Genomic DNA, 18,825 nt, shown 5'->3' with positions numbered 1-18,825 from the left:
TGACATTGAGACGTTTTCACATGCATTTCTAATCTCTATATACATGACTATCACTGGTCACAGTCGCCCACCTTCTGAGCTCCTCGGCATCTGAGCATGAATACAAAACTCGTCAGATAGACAGCCTTCCTCTTAAAGTATTGAAGCACATCTATCATCTTTTGACTCAGGTCTTGTCCTATTAAGTCCCGCCAGCCATAAAAGGGCTTATAACAATACCCATCCTACACTCCACCCAAGTTCCTATACTCAGTCTGCTTTGAGTCTTCCAAGGCAAACATTTCTGATCAGGAATAAATCAAAAGTCTGACTTAGGAGACTGGACAGTATCTGCTAAAAATAAATAACTACAACCAAAAACCAACAAAAAAAAACAGACTATAGACCAGATAGAGTTTCCCAACTTTTTAATAACAAACTGTTCTAAAATTGGAAGTCAGGCCAGTGAGATGGCTCAGCCAGTAAAGGTACTTGCTGCCAAGCCTGATGACCTGAGTTTGATCCCCAGAGCCTATACACAGAAGGAGAGAACCAACACCTACAAGTTGTCCTCTGACCTCCACACAAGACATAAGCATGATCATACACATATACACACAAAATAAATGTAAAAAATAAATAAATAGTGGTGGCGCATGCCTTTAGTCCCAGCACTCAGGAGGCAGAGGCAGGTGGATCTCTGTGAGTTCGAGGCCAACCTGGTCTACATAGCTAATTCCAGGTCAGCTGGGGCTACAGGGAGACCCTGTCTCAAAAAGACCATAAATAAATAAATAAATAAATAAATAAATAAATAAATAAATAACGGAAGCTGATAGACTAGTATGATAAATATACATAAACCTACCACTTAAACCCATATTTTGACATTTTTGATTTTTCAATTTTTGTATCTATTTGTGTGTGTGTGATATCATAACAATTCCCATCTAAGTATGTCAGCATCTCTCTTATCAAAATGACAATATTCTCATACATAATAATACTGCTATCATGCCTAAGCACATTTATAGAGTAATTCCACAGTATCATCTAACATTAATCTACATTCTAACACCTCTCCCTATCCTAAGAATTCAAGTGGCATGTTTGATCACTATCACTTTTTTATCTTTTAATAGATATGAATCCTCTTCCCATCAGTTTCATGGCCCTGACCTTTGCATTCAAGCAGGTTGTCTTATAGAATGTCCCCTAGTAAGTATCAATGAGCTACGTCTGGAATGGGCAGTAGAGGGGACTGGTACATAATACTATTGGATACCAGAGAGAATAAACTTGACATCGCATCTCACTCAAAGCGGAGGATCAAGTCTCACCAGCCCTTCACCACGTGTCTCCACGCCAGTTCTTAGCTCCTAGGAACTCCCCATAGTCATGTCAACATTCTTGCTGTCCCCTAAATAGTGAGCACAATCCCAGCCTGAGGATTCCAACCCTCTTCCTGGGATTGATTCTCCACATGTGGAAACAGCTGCCTTCAACAGGTGCTTATTTGGTAACTACTTATACTTGCTTGATCACCCTATGTGGAATTGAAAACCATCCTTCCCGCCATAATTTTTTCTCCATAATATAGTTCACCCCTTTTTCTTTTAAGATTTATTTTTTAATGTGTGTGTGTGTGTATGAGAAAGAGAGAGGGAGAGAGAGAGAGAGAGAGAGAGAGTTTATGTACACCATGTGCATGTGGAAACCCACAGAGGCTAGAAGAGGACATCAGATCCCCTGGAATTGGAGTTAAAGGTGGTTATGAGATGCCATGTGAGTGCTGGGAGCTGAAGCTCAGTCCTTCTCTGCAAGAGCAGGAAGCATCCTTAACTGCTGAACCTATGACCACCAACTTTCTATATATTTCATTCCTTTTGCTGATTGCTTATCTCAGTCCCTAGGAGATGTGTACCCCAAGGACTGAGTTTTTGTGTGACTTGCTCACTGATGCACCTTCAGCTGCCTTACCTCTGCCTGACTCCATTCAATTAACAAACTGTTATTAAAAGCCATGACTGGGCTCCAAACACTGCAGAGAGGCAGTGTGTTAGGTAGACCTGGGCATCCAGTCCCTGCTGCCCCTGGCCTGTGGTAAAGCCTAAAGCCACTGCCCAGAATGGAGAACGCCTCTCAGAAGCCAGGTGTGAGGCCCTGGGACTTACTCTTGCTTCCTGTTGTCCCCATTTGACTTGCGCAGTGCTCTGGCTGTTCCCTGGGCCTAACAACTCCTCAGTGTCTCTTGTCTGTGTCCACTGTAAACATGTCCTCTCTGTTCTCAGAGAACTACTTCACCCCATGTACTGAGCAGCCTGCCATCAGTTCTCCTGTGGCCATTGCACTGATCTTCCCAGGCAGAAAACAGGCACATGACATTGCCCTGCCTGCTCAACACTGTTCCCTGGTATGCCCCCTTCCAGTGAGGCACTAAGCCTGAACCATGCATAAAGTTCCCTGGGCTTCCATTGTCCTGGTTCCCATCCCCTGCCACCTTCATTTCAAACTTGACCATACTAAGCCATGTTAGTGGTTTCTCAAATACCCTGACTACTCGAATACCTACACTTACACCTATCCTTCTGTCCGTTTACCTCCAGTTTGCAATCTGTTTCCTTCACGTTTCAAGTCAAGTAAGTCAGTTGCCACGTTCCCTTAGAAAAATCTTCAATTCCCTTCTACCCACAGAGAAATTTGGTTTAAAGTGAAAATCACTTTAATAAAAATTGCATCAACATTATGTGTTTCTCTGTCTCATGCTAGTCCAATGTATATCATCCTTGAAAGTTTGAAGAGGCTTGGGTCTTTTCATTTTCGTATCCTCAGAAAATCTGGCACAATACCAGATGCTGAACGAACTTGAGTGACTTGATCTAAGGAGCCATTTTTCCCTTAGTAGAGCTGTTTGATGAAGTCCTTCAGTATCGAATTAATGACCCTGATCTTCTGGTTTTATGGCTAGCGCCTAGAGTTAATGGTAAACATCCTCATTGTTTTGGTTTGGTGAAACACCCTGTAAACCGGGCATCGGGCAGCTGACTGGAGACAAACAATTCTGCATTCCAGAGCATGCTGACCTCATCCAGGTTGTTTTCTTTGCTTTTCACCAACAAAGACACTTTCATTTAAGGTTCTGAAAGTTGAATGCATTCTCTGCTCCTTCGTCCTCTCCCTCATACAAAGGTGTATGAAAGAAAAGCAAACAGGTCGAGATAAAGAGAAAGAGAGTAACAGTGAGGCAGAAAGGCCATAGAATTAACCCGGCAACTGGGCACTAAACTTACTGCCCACTCCCAGACAGAAGAGTAAACAATGGTCCAGGGTTAGGAAGCAGATCCAAAGTGCCATGGGGGCCTCAACTGGCCTTAGTGGACCCACTTCCTCAACATTGACCAACGGGAGCCACATCCTTGTCAACTCTCCCCTCTGATTTTCCCATTTAGGATTTTCTAAGAAGTTTGACTAATTATCTACAGCCTAAGAACCTTTAAGATTGTGAATACACTTCTGCCATGTTCCTCTTGGTCCACGACATGTCCACATGATCTGCAATAACAATGTCTTTATTTTAAATTTTTACATCTTCTCTATTCCCATAGAAGACCTGCATTCATATTTTGAGTAGTGTGGGGTTCAAACAGCCTCTCCCACCGCTCACTGCTCCAGCCACAAGCTTGTAGGCCACAGGCTGAAGGCGAGTAAGCATTTCTTGTGGGTTTTGAGGTTCCTCCCCCGAGCTCCTAGCATTGTTTGAGTTTGTCTGGTTTGAACTAAGGCCAGTTGATTCTCCTCCAAGTTCCATTTTGGGTCAGATCTCAGGAGACAGTCTGTCTGGTGGTTCAAAAAAAAACAAATATCTGCTTGAATAGCGACCACAACCTGGAGTCAGGACAGATCACACTGCCTCATGCCATCCTAGTGCCCCTAGCACTCTATGTGTAGCAGAGGAAGGTAAACTGTAAGTAAGGCCAGACGTCCTCTAATTTCCCCAGCTGAGCTTCTGAGGGCTAAGCGAGAGGTCCTGCGTGTGCCCAGCTTCCCTCTTGCACAGTCAGTGTCTCCTGCCAAGTGTCTATGTCATCTTCATTTCCTCTTGTGACCTCAAAGCATGTTAGACTGTCTACCACTATTTAGTGACTAGTTAACAGGCCTGATCCCAGTAAGTTTCCCACAAGGATCAGAGCTAACTAGAGGGGGTTACTATTTGCAAGGAGTTTAAAATCCAGAAGTAGGGACAAAAAAAAAAAAAAACCTATAACAATAAAAGCAAAGCAGAAATATATGGCTGTTGTATTGCACACATATGCACATATATAAGCAAACATGACTTTTGACCAATGAATTTTTCTATAAAAAGCTGAGACCATCTTCAAGTTGGTACTTAGAATTTCTTCATCAAGGCAGCAGGGTAGGTGGGATTTGACTCCATGCTGGCGTTTTTGCTGCTTTAGAAAACCTGCCTTTAGCAGGGTGTGGCACACACCTTTAATCCCCAGCCTCATCTACACAGCAAGTTCTAGGCCAGATGGGGCTATAAGAAGACCCTACCTCAAAGAGGAAAAAGAAAGAAAGAGAGAGAAAGAGAAAAAGAAAAAGAAAAAAAAAAGCCACCTTTAAAACATCGTGAAATTGAATTAAGTATTTTCATTGACTTAGAGTCTGGCATTGTTATTTAGTAAAAAACCGCTCATCAAAATTGACATTATAAATTTTTCCTTTCTCCCAGAAATCTCAGAGAAAATTTCAATATTTATTCCCAATTATTAAAGCAACAGAGGGATTTGGTAACTGACATATTGATATTATAAACAACTTTTGCATGGTTTATATTTTGACTTTTCTAATTTTTTAAAATTTTATTGAATTTTTGCTGTTTTCATACAATATAGTTAGATGGTATTTAGATTCCCTCCTCTATCTGCACCTCCCCCCACTGTCCCTGCCCAATTTAAGGTACTCTCCTATATATATAAAATACAGTCTAGAGAGTCTGATTTGTATCCTCAAAAAAACCATTTTGTCTGGTTGGAGCTTGCATAGGATTTGTGCATGCTGTCACCACTGCTGTGAGTTCATAAGAGTTACTCACCAGCTGTCTAGAAGACTCTGCTTCCTTGTGGTCATCCACCATCTCTGGCTCTTACAATCTTTCTACCTCCTCTTCCACAATGATCCCTGAGCCTTGGGAGGCAGAGGTTTGAAACAGGTGTCCTAGTCAGGGATAAGCACTCTGCAGCCTCTTGTTCTCTGCACATTGACCAATTGTGGGTTGCTGTGTTAATTACCTTCTGCTGCAGAAGTGACCTTCTCTGGTGATAGTTGAGAGATTCATTCAGCCTAAGTGTAGAAGTTGCATTGAAGATGTGTCACTTAGGGTTAAGTGCCTCACAGACACTTATTCTCTGTTTGATCAGCTCTGAAACTCTGTAATGGTCTCTGTCTGTTGCAAAAAGAAGCTTCTTTGATAAGGAATGAAAGGTACACTTGTCTGTAAATATGAAGATCCAGATTTAGAATAAAGTAAGAAATTACGTTGTTCTAGGGATATGGTAGAAGTAGGTTTTTCTCTAGGATCGGTGACCTCTCCAGCCATGTGTATTTGACTATGATTATAGTACCACATATAACTCTGTCACATTGAGCAGGCCTTAATTCCAATTAGACAGCAGTTGATTACCCTCAAGATAAAATTGCCACTACTGCCCCAATAGCAATTGTTTGCTAGGCCAATAATTGCTGTTTATTAGGTTTTACAATTGGGTAGGACTGTTGATTTGTTTTTCTCCCTTGGCAACTTGTATAGAATCCTCTGATACCATGAGAACTAGTCCTCAGGGAGGAGGTTTCCATGTCAGTTCCAGTTCAGTTGCTCCAAGTCCTTTGTCCAAAGTGTGGCCTTTCTTCAGCAATAGGTTCTTACCTTCAAGTTCTGGGAGGCAATCAAGGGCTGTGGCAATAACCTTTGTTATTTTGGGAGACTCTTGGACTACATTGACCAACAAATAGAAGGAAGGTTTCTCCTGCTTGGCACTGTGGTTTTTTGTTATACAGCCTTCAGCTATACACATACACTCATATATTTATTGTATGTGTATTTTTCAGTAGTACTTTGAACTAATACATTTCCTCTAGTTTTTTGTACTATCTAAGCATTATTTATCTCTCCTCTCATGCCCCCTGTACAACCCTCCTTACTCTCTCCCCAGGTAAAGTACCTCCATTTTCCCCATTTCTCCCTTAGAAATACCTGCCTCCTACTATCCCCCTCTCTCAAGCTCCTTCTTGCCCTTTATCCCCATGATTCCTTTCCATTTTCCCAGCTCTTGCAGTTACATCTAAGGATTTGGAGCTAAGATCCACAGAAGAGAAGGAAGACATCTGTTTTTCTGAGTCTGTGTTATTTTACTTAGTAGAACAGTTTTTGGTTTCATTCATTTACCTGCAAATTTCTAATTTTTTAAATTCTTTTTATTGAATTTTTGTGTATTTCATATAGGACATCTCAAACAATCTTAGTCATCTTTATACCCTCATCCCCACCGGCACCCTCCCATAGCCCCCCAACTAGAACCCATATACTCTGACACCCGCATTAAGGACCATTGTGTCAAGTCAGTGTCCCCAGACATTCCCCAGTGCAAGTCCATCCACTGAGGTCTAGTCAGCCTATCTAGAGTCCCTTGTTTTAGGAAGATTGGCTCTTCCTTACTGAGCAATAATCACTTGGCAATATTTCTTCAGCTAAGACTGGGATATGCTTTTCATTTCCCCATTTCTATGGTGGGTTTTTGTCTGCCTGAGTTTGCTGGAACTTATGTATGCTGACACCATTGCCATAGAACCATATGGGCAGGGTCCCAGGCATTTGTAGGACTCTGTTTTCAAATGGTCATGTACCTCCTCCCTGGCTCTTAGACATCTGACAGAGGTTTAACATCCAGAATACATAAAGAACTAAAAAACAAAGAATCAAGAAAGCAAGTAACCCAATTAAAAGATGGTCTAAGGATCTGAACAGAGAGTTCTCAAAAGAAGAAATAATGGTGGTTAAGAAACATCTTTAAAGGTGTTTGTTAGTAATTAGGGAAGTGCAAATTAAAACCATGTTAAGATTTCATCTTACCCCAGTCAGACTGATTAAGATCAAGAGAACAAATGATACCAAATGCTGGAGAGGATATGGAGAAACGGATGTAGAGAAAGGAAAGGCTGATGGGATTGCAAACTTGTGCAACCCCTATGGAAAGCAATATGGAAATCTCAAAAATTTCTAATTTTTAAAAATGTATTATTTGTGTATGTGTTTATATGCATTTGTATGATGTATAAGTATGGGCATGCTTGCCACAGCTTGCATGTAGAGGTCAGAAGAAAACTTTATGAAGTCAATTCTCTCCTACCACCTTTACATGGGTCTTGGGGTTGGAATGTAGGTCATCAGGTTTGTATAGCAAGCATCTTTACCTGAAAAGCCATCACATGGTCCATGAGTTCTTTACTTTGATCTGTGGTATAAATACTAATGAGGTAGATCAGTGTGGTTAGAAGAGTTGGGCACTGGAGAAAGAAATCATGGGTTTGAACCTGTACTTTTCTCGTTATATAGACTTGGAAGAGAATAATAACCTTTAACTCGTGTGTTTTTTAGTAGAGAAAAAGACTGACGTATATGAAATGTCTGGCACAGTATTATATAAGCTGCTCTTAGCTACCTGGTGTGCTGCTTGGAATTGGACAAGTACAAATCTTAAAATTTAACTCTTTGTTTAGACAGTAAGTACTTGTTAACTGGCTGTGTTATCACTGAGGATGAAATCATGTTCTCAGGCCTTATCTGCAGACTTGTGATATGTACACTGTACTGGAACAGGTCAATCACAGCCAGGGAAGCTTTAGTTAGTAATTACTTTGAAGAAAAGTTTAGTGTTTATCAGAGGTTTAAATTAGAAGGGACATGGTCACATGTCAGAGGCTATGGGAAGGCATTCTATCTGATGAGTTCATTAGTGAGTGACATTGGAAGGCTAGGCACAACCTGGTGACAGTAGAAATCAAATCTATCAACTAAGCTAGGAGTCTTCTAAGCTCTATGGAGAGGCAACAGATTCGAAGTCAGTCACTGGCAGGTGTGTGACCCTAGGCAAGTTGCCCAGCTTCTCCAAATCTTCAACATCACTACCACATGAAGATTAGAGATGAGCTATTAGAAGCCATAACATAGAACCCTGCTCACTGCGAAGTTCAACAAATAGGTTATTATTGACTCTTAGTTATCCCTAGTTCTTACCATCCCCTCACACTGTTATGAAGTAGCTCTCTAACATAACAAACTAAAACTAAGCAATATCCAGCCTGTGTAAGAGCAAGAACAAGCACCTAACAAGTCACTGTGTTTGAAAACATTATTGCAATTTAAAACATCTAGAAAGACCAAACAAGGGGAAAAAGTAGAAAGCATAAGTTGTCATGTAGAGTTAAGAGTGGTTATTAGTACAGTTTCTGTAGCCATTATTAAAGGGACACATTATAAAATGACATTGTAAATTTAGTCATGAACAAATTTAGCAATTTAAATTAAATGGACAAATTCAAAAACGTGCAACTTACAAAAACACAACAATAAATCTTAAAGTCTAAATGTACGTCTTTACTAAATTTACCCTGTTTTAAACTTGTCTATTATCTATTTAATCTGCTGAAGAAGTTAAATTTTCTATTAAAAACCTTACCACAGCTTGGCATGGTGATGTACTTGTTTAATCCCAGAACTCAGAGGCAGAGGCGGGTGGGTGGATCTCTGTAAGATCCGAGGCCAGCCTGATCTACATAGTAAGTTCCAGGCCAGCTGGGACTATATAGTGAGACCCTGCCTCAATCAATCAAGCAATCAAGCAATTAAAACAAACCTGTCCACAAAGAAAATCAAGTTCTCATATAGCTTTCCTTTTATGATTTCCATCAAACATTTAAGAATAAACAAATGCTATCAATCTTACACAAATTCAGAAAACACAAAGCTTGCTTATAACCTTGACATGAAAATCTAGCAAACACTGTAAGAAAAGCAATTTGCACTTTGGTATCATTTGTGAACATAGATTGAAAAGCCTTAAATATTCATAAATAAAAATCAACAACATAAAATAGTTAATATCTATGTTAGTTACTTTTCTAATTACTGTGATTAAAAATTATAACACAAGGACTGGAGAGATGGCTCAGAGATTAAGAGCACTGGCTGCTCTTGCAGAGGACCTGGGTTCAGTTTCCAGCACCAACATGACAGCTAACAACCATCTGTAACTCCAGTTCCAGGGGATCCAATACTCTCTTCTAGCCTCTGTTGGTATTACATAACACAGGTGTGGACTTATATACATGCAGGCAAAACACTCATACACATAAAGCAAAAATAAATAAAAGATTTTTTAAACATCATAACACAGAAACTTAAAAGAGAAAAGGTCCATTTTTGCACACAGTTTGAAGGCATTGTCCATCAAGGCGGAGGTGGGGGGGCACCACAGTCAACAGGAGCAGGAAGTGGCTGGTCACATTGCATCCACAGTCAGAAAGCAGAGAGCAACTGATGCTGGGGCTCAGCTCCCTTTCTCCTTTATGTTCAGTCATGGAGTAAACCCCAGATTGTAGAATGGTGTCACACACACACACAAGGTAGGTCTTTCCATCTTGACTAGCCTAATCTAGAAAATCTCTCAAGTCCAGAGACTTGTTTCCATGGTGATTCTAAATCCTAGCATAATTAACTATCACAATAATGGGCAAATTAATATTATCCTTGGACTGCAAGATTAATTCAAATCATTTAATGCAATTTGCCACAATAACAAGATAAAGGGGGAAAATCAGAGAAACATCTCCATCCATTCAGCAAAACTTCTGACAAGAGTCTATATCCATTCACTACAAAAACTATTGATGAACTCGTAGTAGAAAGGCACATCTTCAGTCTAATAAGGAGTAGCTTTGAGACACCTACAGCTAACATCATATGCAACCCTGAAATACTGAACACATATCCCTTAGTTTTAGGAACAAGACAGGGATATTCACTCGCACTACTCCAGGCACTCTCATTTTAATCAGTACCATCCTCAGAGCTCAAGTTGGAAGTCCTGCATTCAAGAACAACAGGAAATCTTGCTATATCATTTAGTCTACCTTCACTAATAGTGGCTGAAACCCCTGACATTATCTAAAGAATCAAGCATGGGAGAAAATTAAGCGAGCAGATGTGACTGAGAAATAACTATATTTATAATTACCTCCCTGTAAAAGCAACCTCCTAAAAGTATTCCTATTTGAAATTCTCTTGTGAGTTTTTTAAGACAGATATCATTTTCACAAGTATATAGGCATGTAAGTGAGAACCAGAGGACAAACAACCTCATCCAGGCTGTAATCAGTGGCCAGGGTACAGGAAATCACCAAGCCATGGTGGAGATGTTCCATCTCCCCAGACTGTAGAGTGATGGAGATTTATGTTCCATCACAACTGATTAACAAAGCAACCAACAAAAATACAGTATGATGATTTGTAAACATGTCCTCTAATGGATAATTAACAAAATAGCAAAAGAAAATATTTTCACATACACACACACACACACACACACCCACACACACACACACACACACCCACACCACATACACATATGCCAGAGAGAGAGAGAGAGAGAGAGAGAGAGAGAGAGAGAGAGAGATCTGTTTTATTTCCCATTCATAGCCCAGAATATTAGATATTAGCCACCAGGAACTTCCTGGGCATTTTTACTAAAGTTCGAAAGTCAGAGACTCAGACCTTGCTCCATTCCCAGCCACATTTTCAAAGTATAGTGCATTAAGGATTTCACTCCTTATAGAATGAGAACCAAGAGTGCCCTGTTCTTGGTAAAGAAGCGGGTAATATGATGGCAGCAGGTGCTGTAGGATTCAGATGATGTGTTAGCAAAGAATGAAGTTGTAGAAGTCCTGGTTGCTACATTCATATCAGGAAACCAAACATCACCGCTTTCCTTATGACCTCCAATAACTGTAACCAGCAAGACATTCTAAAGCAGAGCTACCCAGGTGAGGCAGACAGAAACAAATCTAGGCTACCAAACTAAAACTGCAGGCATCTGATGATGAAATCCTTGAGGCACCTGATAAAATGATATCAGATGGCACCCTTCCTATAGACAGTCTGCTGATTGGAAAAGTGTGATATTCTGACCATTGGAAGAAGTATCCAGGTAGGATGTGTGAGGTGAAATATATGACGTTTTCTTTCTCAGTTATCCTCATGATGGCCCACAATGCAATAGTACATAGAGGCTGGTGCTCCAAAAAGGAAAGACAGGTAAAATTATAAACTTAAGGCTTGAAACAGTCCCTGTGAAATTTCCTGGAGATGTGTCAGTTCCTGCAGGGGGCACAGAGCAGGGCCATTCCTTACTCACGGGTCTCCAAGCCAAACACAGGACAGCAGCAGCATCCCACAATGCAGGCAGACAAGGTAGCAAAACCAATAAGCTTACAGTTCATATAAAGTAGTGATGCCATGTCCTAAATTCTACAGAATAGGAGTAAATATACTGCACACTGATAATGCAGGCCCTCCCAGAATTCTCTAATTAGTTATACTGCCTGGCACCCACAAACACCTATCTAGCTATCACGGCTTAAGTATACAATGTATAATAATTGTCTTCTTGGGATTTAGAAGGGATTTTTAAGGTCATGAAATCAAATGACCACATTTTCCCAGCAAAACTTGAACAAAATCGATTATACTGAGAGTGTATGCTGTATACTTATTTTTGTAACATTCAAACTCATTCCCAAATGTCATCCTAGCTTGTGATCATATTTTTAGGCATTTAAAGGTAGGACGTTTGAAAGCACCCAGTCCATTCCACCCTACTCCCAGACCTCCACAGTTTAAAATAAAGGAACTGTGTCTAAGGAAAGCTAAGCCATGAAATGACCATAACCATAAGACACCTCTCTCATGTGAACCTCTCTTTAAATGCTAAGAGATCTGAATGAGACGTAAATCCTCAAAATGGATAAAAGTAACTACCCAATTAGGATCAATAGAAAACCTTCATATCATTTTCTAGTAAAAAAATTAATTTGTCATGACCTGTCACATGAGAAATCTATTCCTTTGAAGGTTCCCACAAATGCACTACAGTGTGAGTGAACACACCTGACCAAAGACAGTTTACAAGCAGGAAGTGGTCTGGGTTACTTAAAACTCACAGTGACCATTCTCAAAGCAATTTACATACCCTAGAGAAATGTCCTTAAAATTATGATTTTACAGGACTCTATTTTTTATGTGTTGTACTTTTAAATATTTTTATTATTTCCCTTCAGCCAGTTACTTAATTTGTTAATGTTTTTGTTTTCCATTTGGAAGCAACATTTTCTTTCTTTTCCTTAGTCTCTATGTTTTTCTTTTGCTCCCTGTGTTTCCTCCTTCTGTCCTTTATGTTTTGTAGTATTTTGATGTTACCTTATTTTTAATACTCATATGTTTTTGTTTTCTTTCTTATGTCTAATTTTGTTTTTGAACTTTCTCATTACTAGGAAATCATTTTTGCTTTTCTTTTAAAAAATATTTAATTAACTTTTTGAGACCTTCACACAATAAATTTTAATCATATTTCCTCCCTTCCCCAACCCAGTCCATCCCCACGTCCCTGCCCACCCAACTCCATGCTCATTTATTTCCCCCCATTGGGTCCAATATGTGTTCCCCAAATACTCTTGGGTGTAGAACTTGCCCTGAATTGTGGCCAACCTACCAAGAGTCATACCTTTAAAGAAAACTGACTCTTCCCTTTCCCACAGCTACCAAATCTCAATAGCTCCTCAGCCAGAAAGTAAAACCCCAGTACCAAGAATAGGTTACTGCTCTTGGTTGTTGGCCAGTGGGCTCCCATAGAGCCCCAAACATTATAGCTATTTCCATTGCTCTTGGTTACCCTCCGGAACTTGATTGCAATACCCTATTGCTGAGCACAATGGATACCTCAGTCATAAAACATGGAGAAATCTCAAGCAGGTACTGACCTGGAGTCATCACTCCTACTGGCTAGCTTTCATAGTGCTGAAAGGTGCTGTGCTCACTATCAGAGGAGAAAAGAAATCATCAGTCTTACCCAGCTATGAACTTGTAAACTAGAATAATGGCTGGTCTGGCAAGATATGCCTACTAGTGCAATAGTGGCAGAAATGTTATACAAGTAACCAATCACACCATGCTTGGATTTAAGGCCGACTCCACAGAATGGAACTGATGTCTAGCAATGTTACTGAAGCCAAGAATCTGTGGTGAGATAGGTCATAGGCTCTAGGGAAGAGTCTACTACTAATATTCTCTAAATAGACATAGCATTAACATGACTTCTAAGGACAATTTTAATGTAATCTTTTTATTAATTCTTTGAGAATTTCATACATACATATAAGTATTCTAGTCATATTACCTCCTACTCCTTCCCATAATTCCTCCAAGATCTACCCCTCGTGGCCCAACCCCTTCCTAACTTTATTCTTTTTTCTTTTCTTTTAATAACTCACTGAGACCAATTTGTGCTGCCCGTATAATCATAGGTGAGGGCCCACGCTCTGGAGCATGACTGACCTACCAGGGGCCATAACCTTAAAGAAAACTGACTTTCCCTCCCTCAGGACAGTTCCTTAGGGAGTGGAAATTTATGAGCTGCTGCCCCCTCCATACTGGAATGCTCACTGGCTTGATTCTGTGCAGCTTGTGCAGGCGATCACAGTTGTGCATTTATGAGTATGAGTGCAGCAGTCCTGTCTTGTCCTGTCTTGTCCAGATGACAATGTTTTGCTCCAGTCCTCCCTGACCTCTGGCTCTTACAATCTCTATGCCTTCTCTTCTGCAATGGCAGGCCTGTAGTTTAATAACACACTTAAAAAATTTCACAACAATTAAATAGGAACCAATTCTGATGCAGGTTCTTATTCTTCCACACTTACCCCCTTCTTTTCTTCCCCTTCACCCCCCAGCCACCACTAATTGATACTCACTGCTGGTCCCACTTCTTCCTAAGAGCTCGTGGGATCCACCCCTTCAAGGATGTTCATGCTGCCAGCTGTCAAGGAAAACCATCTTGAATCTTCCCTTGCCACAGGGTCTGTAAGTTCTTCTTTGAAGCTTTTTGGTATTATTATTTGGTTTTAATAGACCTCCATCCACATCCAGTAATTTCATAATGCAGTCCAATTACCACCCAAATTCAGATGCAGGGTGGATCAGCACTACAGCTGCCAACTCATTAGAGAAGGCCACTGAACCAAACTGGGAAGGAATCTGCAGTGGGCAGCCAGTGCTCAACTGGCCAACCAGAAATCTGTTCTCAGCCATCCGGTCCATGTAAACCTTCCCCAGGGTGCCACCCACTCTCTGTGGTGTGGCTCCCAGAAGTTGGATGAATCCTAGACTGAATCCCCATCTTAAAATTAGACCTTGAGGTATCTCTCAGCATACCTGAGGAACAAGGAACTGCAGACCTTGCACAATGCAGGGTGTCCCACCTGTCAGTCACAGGGAGGGGCATATTTTGTTGTCTCCTTTGTGCTCTGAGATGTCTCCTGTGAAGTCCTTTGATTCATAAAACAAACCTCAAAGAATCAAAAGAGAGTGAGACCGAGCAAGAATAAAACAGAGGGGGGAGGGGGAAGAGAGCCAAAGAAATGCAGGAGATGTTTTCCTACCCGAGAAGTCAGAATAAACAGCACAGAAAATCTGTGAGGTGAAAGATAATTTCAGTTAAGCTGAAATGTTATACTTTGGTTTAGGTAATGAATTCTAATTTTAAAACAAAGGCTTTGGGGAAAGTTTCTTCTTCATCACCAAATGACCTGAAGGCAAATAGTTAAAGAAGATCCACTTGAGATACTAAGTTACTGTCATATCCCAGGACAGAGACAGAGACACAGAGAGACAGAGACAGAGAGACAGGCACATGCACACACGTGCTGATTCCACATGACCTCAGCTCCTTCTTATGAGCAAGCTCAGCCTGTAATACACATCTCAGCTCTACTCGACACTCTGCCTCTCCCGCACAGAGTCGCCTCACCCTTGCCATTTCTGGCTGCTGCTCTTTCCTGCTTCAGAGACAGAGTTCCTTTTCCTCTCCAGAGAAGCTTCCTCCTCAGCTTCCACATCCCATTTTGGTTTTATTGTTCACTTCCTCTCTCACTGCTCCAGCCCTGCATCTTTACCTTAGTTCTTCCCCTTGAACAGCACCGGAAGCACCCTTAGCCTCACTGAACCTAACATACCGTTTTCAAGCCCTATTCTCTTTAGTACACCATCTCCAGCTTTTGAAGGAGTAGGATGTGTAATTAGCCTGTGTTGCCTCACCACCTCCACAGTCTTTAGCTCTAAGTGTAGAGGGACAGGAGGCAGTAGTGAGTCAGGCTGGGCAGCAGAGACGACTCCTCTTACCCACAACACTCCTGCTGAGGGACTCCAGAGGAAGGGGCCTGGTGGGCCAGACTTGGGGTATGAACAATGGGTTTTTATGTAAAATCTACCAACTTTTAAAAAATATTTTGTATTATTTTATTTTATATCTGTGAGTATATTGCACCCTTGCAGTGCAATGCTTGCAGCAATCAGAAGAGGGTTTCGGATCCCCTGGAACTGGAGTTATGGATGGTTGTTAGCTGCCGTGTAGGAATCAAACCTGGGTCTGCTGCAAGAGCAGCCAGTGCTCTTAACTGCTGAGCCATCTCTTCAGCCCCCTAAAATCTACCAATTTTTAAATGTTGTAAATTGATTTCTTTTTTTTTTTTTAATCTTGAGGGTCAAATAAAATGCCTCTTCTGGTTGGATTCAGCCTATGGGCCTGACATTTGCAATCTACACTTCCCATCAGCTAATCCAAAATAGCTTCTCCAGACCTTCCAGCCTCCTTAACAAGGTCTTTCTCACCTTGATTCTCTACTGTAACCTCCTGGGTATGCGACTTGTTTCATGCAAGATCCCCATGTTAAACCACTATAATTGAGGTTATATGACTGCCCCCTCCCCCCATTGTCCTATCTTCTTGCTTTCTCTAACATGTCTTGATATGTTTTTTCTTTATTTCTGGTGTGTGTATATGTGGGGGGAAGGGGAACATGCATGAACACACATGTGGAGGCCAAAGGTGGATGTCAGGTATCTTCTAGTCCTCTCTATTTTTTAAGACAAAGCCTCACTGAACCTGGAGCTCATTGATTCAGCTAGGCTGGTCATCCTGTGAGCTTCAGTGATGCACCTCTCTCTGCCACCCCACTCTCCCACCCCATTGCTCCAGTGTTGATTATAGACATATGCCATCATGCCAGCTTTTTTATGTAGGTGCTAGGGGTCTGAATCATAATGCTTTCTGTGGCAAGCATTATGCTGACTGAGACACCTCCCCCAGCTCTTCTGTCTTATCTTGTGTCATCATCTTCCTCATTTAAAACCCTCTAAAGTAGAACAGGGGTAGAGAGAATACTAACGCATTTCTCAACTCTCACCAGTGAAGCTTCTTCATGCAACAGAGGGTGATACACACAGAAGGCCACAACCGGCAAAAGTGTAGAGGATAAGAGACTGCAGAGTATGTGTTTCTGCGAAGGACTTCTGTATCAAACCTCACCCACCCAGGACTCAGGGACCATTGAGGAAGAGGCAGCAGAAAGACTGTAAGAACCAGGAGTGGTAGATGTCCATAAGGAAAGAGTCCCCCAGGCTTCTGGGAACGTGCTCATATGAATTTACAGCAACATTGACAGCATGCACAAGACCCAGCAAACTCAATCAGAAAAAAAGCCAGCGTAGAGCTGGGGAAATAGGCAGGAGGCCCCAACCTTAGCTGAGGAACCATTGGCAGCTGACCACTGCTGGGTGAGGGAGAGTTCAAATTCTTTAAGGAAATGACACCAGACAGGCCAAAAAGACTCCAGTGGATGAACTCACACCAAGGGACACCTGGGTACACAAACTTGACTCAATAGGCCTTAACATATATGACAGAATGCATGAAATCCTGTGGGCTGGCTATGGAGAGTACAGATAGGGGAGGGATCTCATACTTAGATATGTTTAAAATATAATATATGAAATGCACAAAAATTCAATACACATTGAAAACAAACAAACAAAAGCCCTCTAATTGAAAAAGTCATGTGTTCTCTGGGCTTCAACTCTCCCCACTACAGAGTTTACTCCTCCAGTTTTTTCCCATTTCTCTACCCAGCCAATCTCAAACTTGTGTAGACCACATGCAAGGCCAAAATCCAAGCTGACTCATCCTCTTCCTTTGCTTCATTACACAGAATCTGCTCATTCCAGCACAGATGATTTCTGTCTCCTGACATCCAGCCCCTAGTCATTTCTCTGTGCCTTTTGAGCAAGTATCTTGAATGGCTGCCCCTCATCTTCCTTCTCAGGTTTTTTGACAGTCCCTCTCAGATGGACTGTAATCCCCAAACCTTCCATTCCCTTTCCAGGCTCTGGTTCATCATCTATTCCACTCCACTCTACTGTTGCTCAAGTCCTGCCACTCCTCTGCTTAGAACAGGTAGCTTTCCTCTGCTTACACAAAAGGGAACTCCAGACCCTACAAGCAGACTCTGCCCAACCCTGCTTGTTGTCCTGCACTCCCTTCCCAGAACCCTGCATTACAACCAAACTCTTGGCTCCCTAAACACAATCTTCTCTCAATGCTCAATCTGTTCTCTGCATGAGATAGCTTCTTTTCCCACCCCCAATTCCAATGCAACAGAACCCTTTCTGAATGTCCCAGTTGTTCCTGTCTAATACACTCCTCTTCCCTGAAACCCCACCACCCTGCAGTGCTTACCAGTCTATCTACCTAGCAGGCATGTTCAATGAATGGCCCATAGGCTGCATGTGGTATCATATGGCTAAAGATAGATGTGAATATAGCTCAACACTAAATCAGAAAATTCCTTGAATTATTATATTTTTCCTATTTTGTAACTTGGTTATGTGGTTCTCAAGTGTGAACTTTATAGATGCCAAATGCTGTGTTACAAGGTCAAAAGGTTGAACACTCCTGGTTGAGTTTGGAATGTGTGTACTATCAACCTCAATCTTATCTGAAGAAAGGTTGCCAACTGTTTGCTACTAGATGAAGAAGAGCTGATCTTCCTAAAACAAGGGACTCTAGATAAGCCGACTAGACAGAGGGGACAGACTTGCACTGGGGAATGGCTGGGGACACTGATAACCCAGTGGACCTTAACAGGGATGACAGAGTATATGGGCTCCAGTTGGGGGGCTATGGGAGGATGCTAGTGGGGATGGGGGTATAAAGATGATTAAGATTGTTTGAGCTGTTCTGTATGAAATACACAAAAAATTCAATTAAAAAAAGTTTTAAAAAAGTATAAATTTCTGGACTGGAGAGAGGACTCAGCAATTAAGAGTACTGGCTGCTCTTGCAGAAGACCCAGGTTCGAATCCCAGCACCCACATGAAGGCTAACAACCATTCATAACTGTAGTTCCAGGGAATCCAATACCCTCTTCTGAGCTCCGAGGGCACTGCACGACATGGGTGCACTTATACACATGTAGGCAATGCATTCGTATACATAAAGTAAAAATAATAAATTTTTTTAAAAAAAGAAAAGGAGCCAGATGTGGAGGGACACACCTTTCACCCCAGTGCTTGGGAAGTGGATCTCTGTGAGTTTGAGGCTAACCTGGTCTACACAGTGAGTCCCAGAGTTCCAGGCCAGCTAGCGATATATAGTGAGCCCCTGTCTCAAAAAAAAAGGAAAGAAAGAA

Source organism: Nannospalax galili, unplaced genomic scaffold (genome assembly GCF_000622305.1).
Source record: "Nannospalax galili isolate Female #2095 unplaced genomic scaffold, S.galili_v1.0 scaffold518, whole genome shotgun sequence".
NCBI lineage: Eukaryota > Metazoa > Chordata > Mammalia > Rodentia > Spalacidae > Nannospalax > Nannospalax galili.
The sequence above is the reverse complement of the archived record's forward strand: the minus strand, read 5'-3'. Positions refer to the sequence as shown.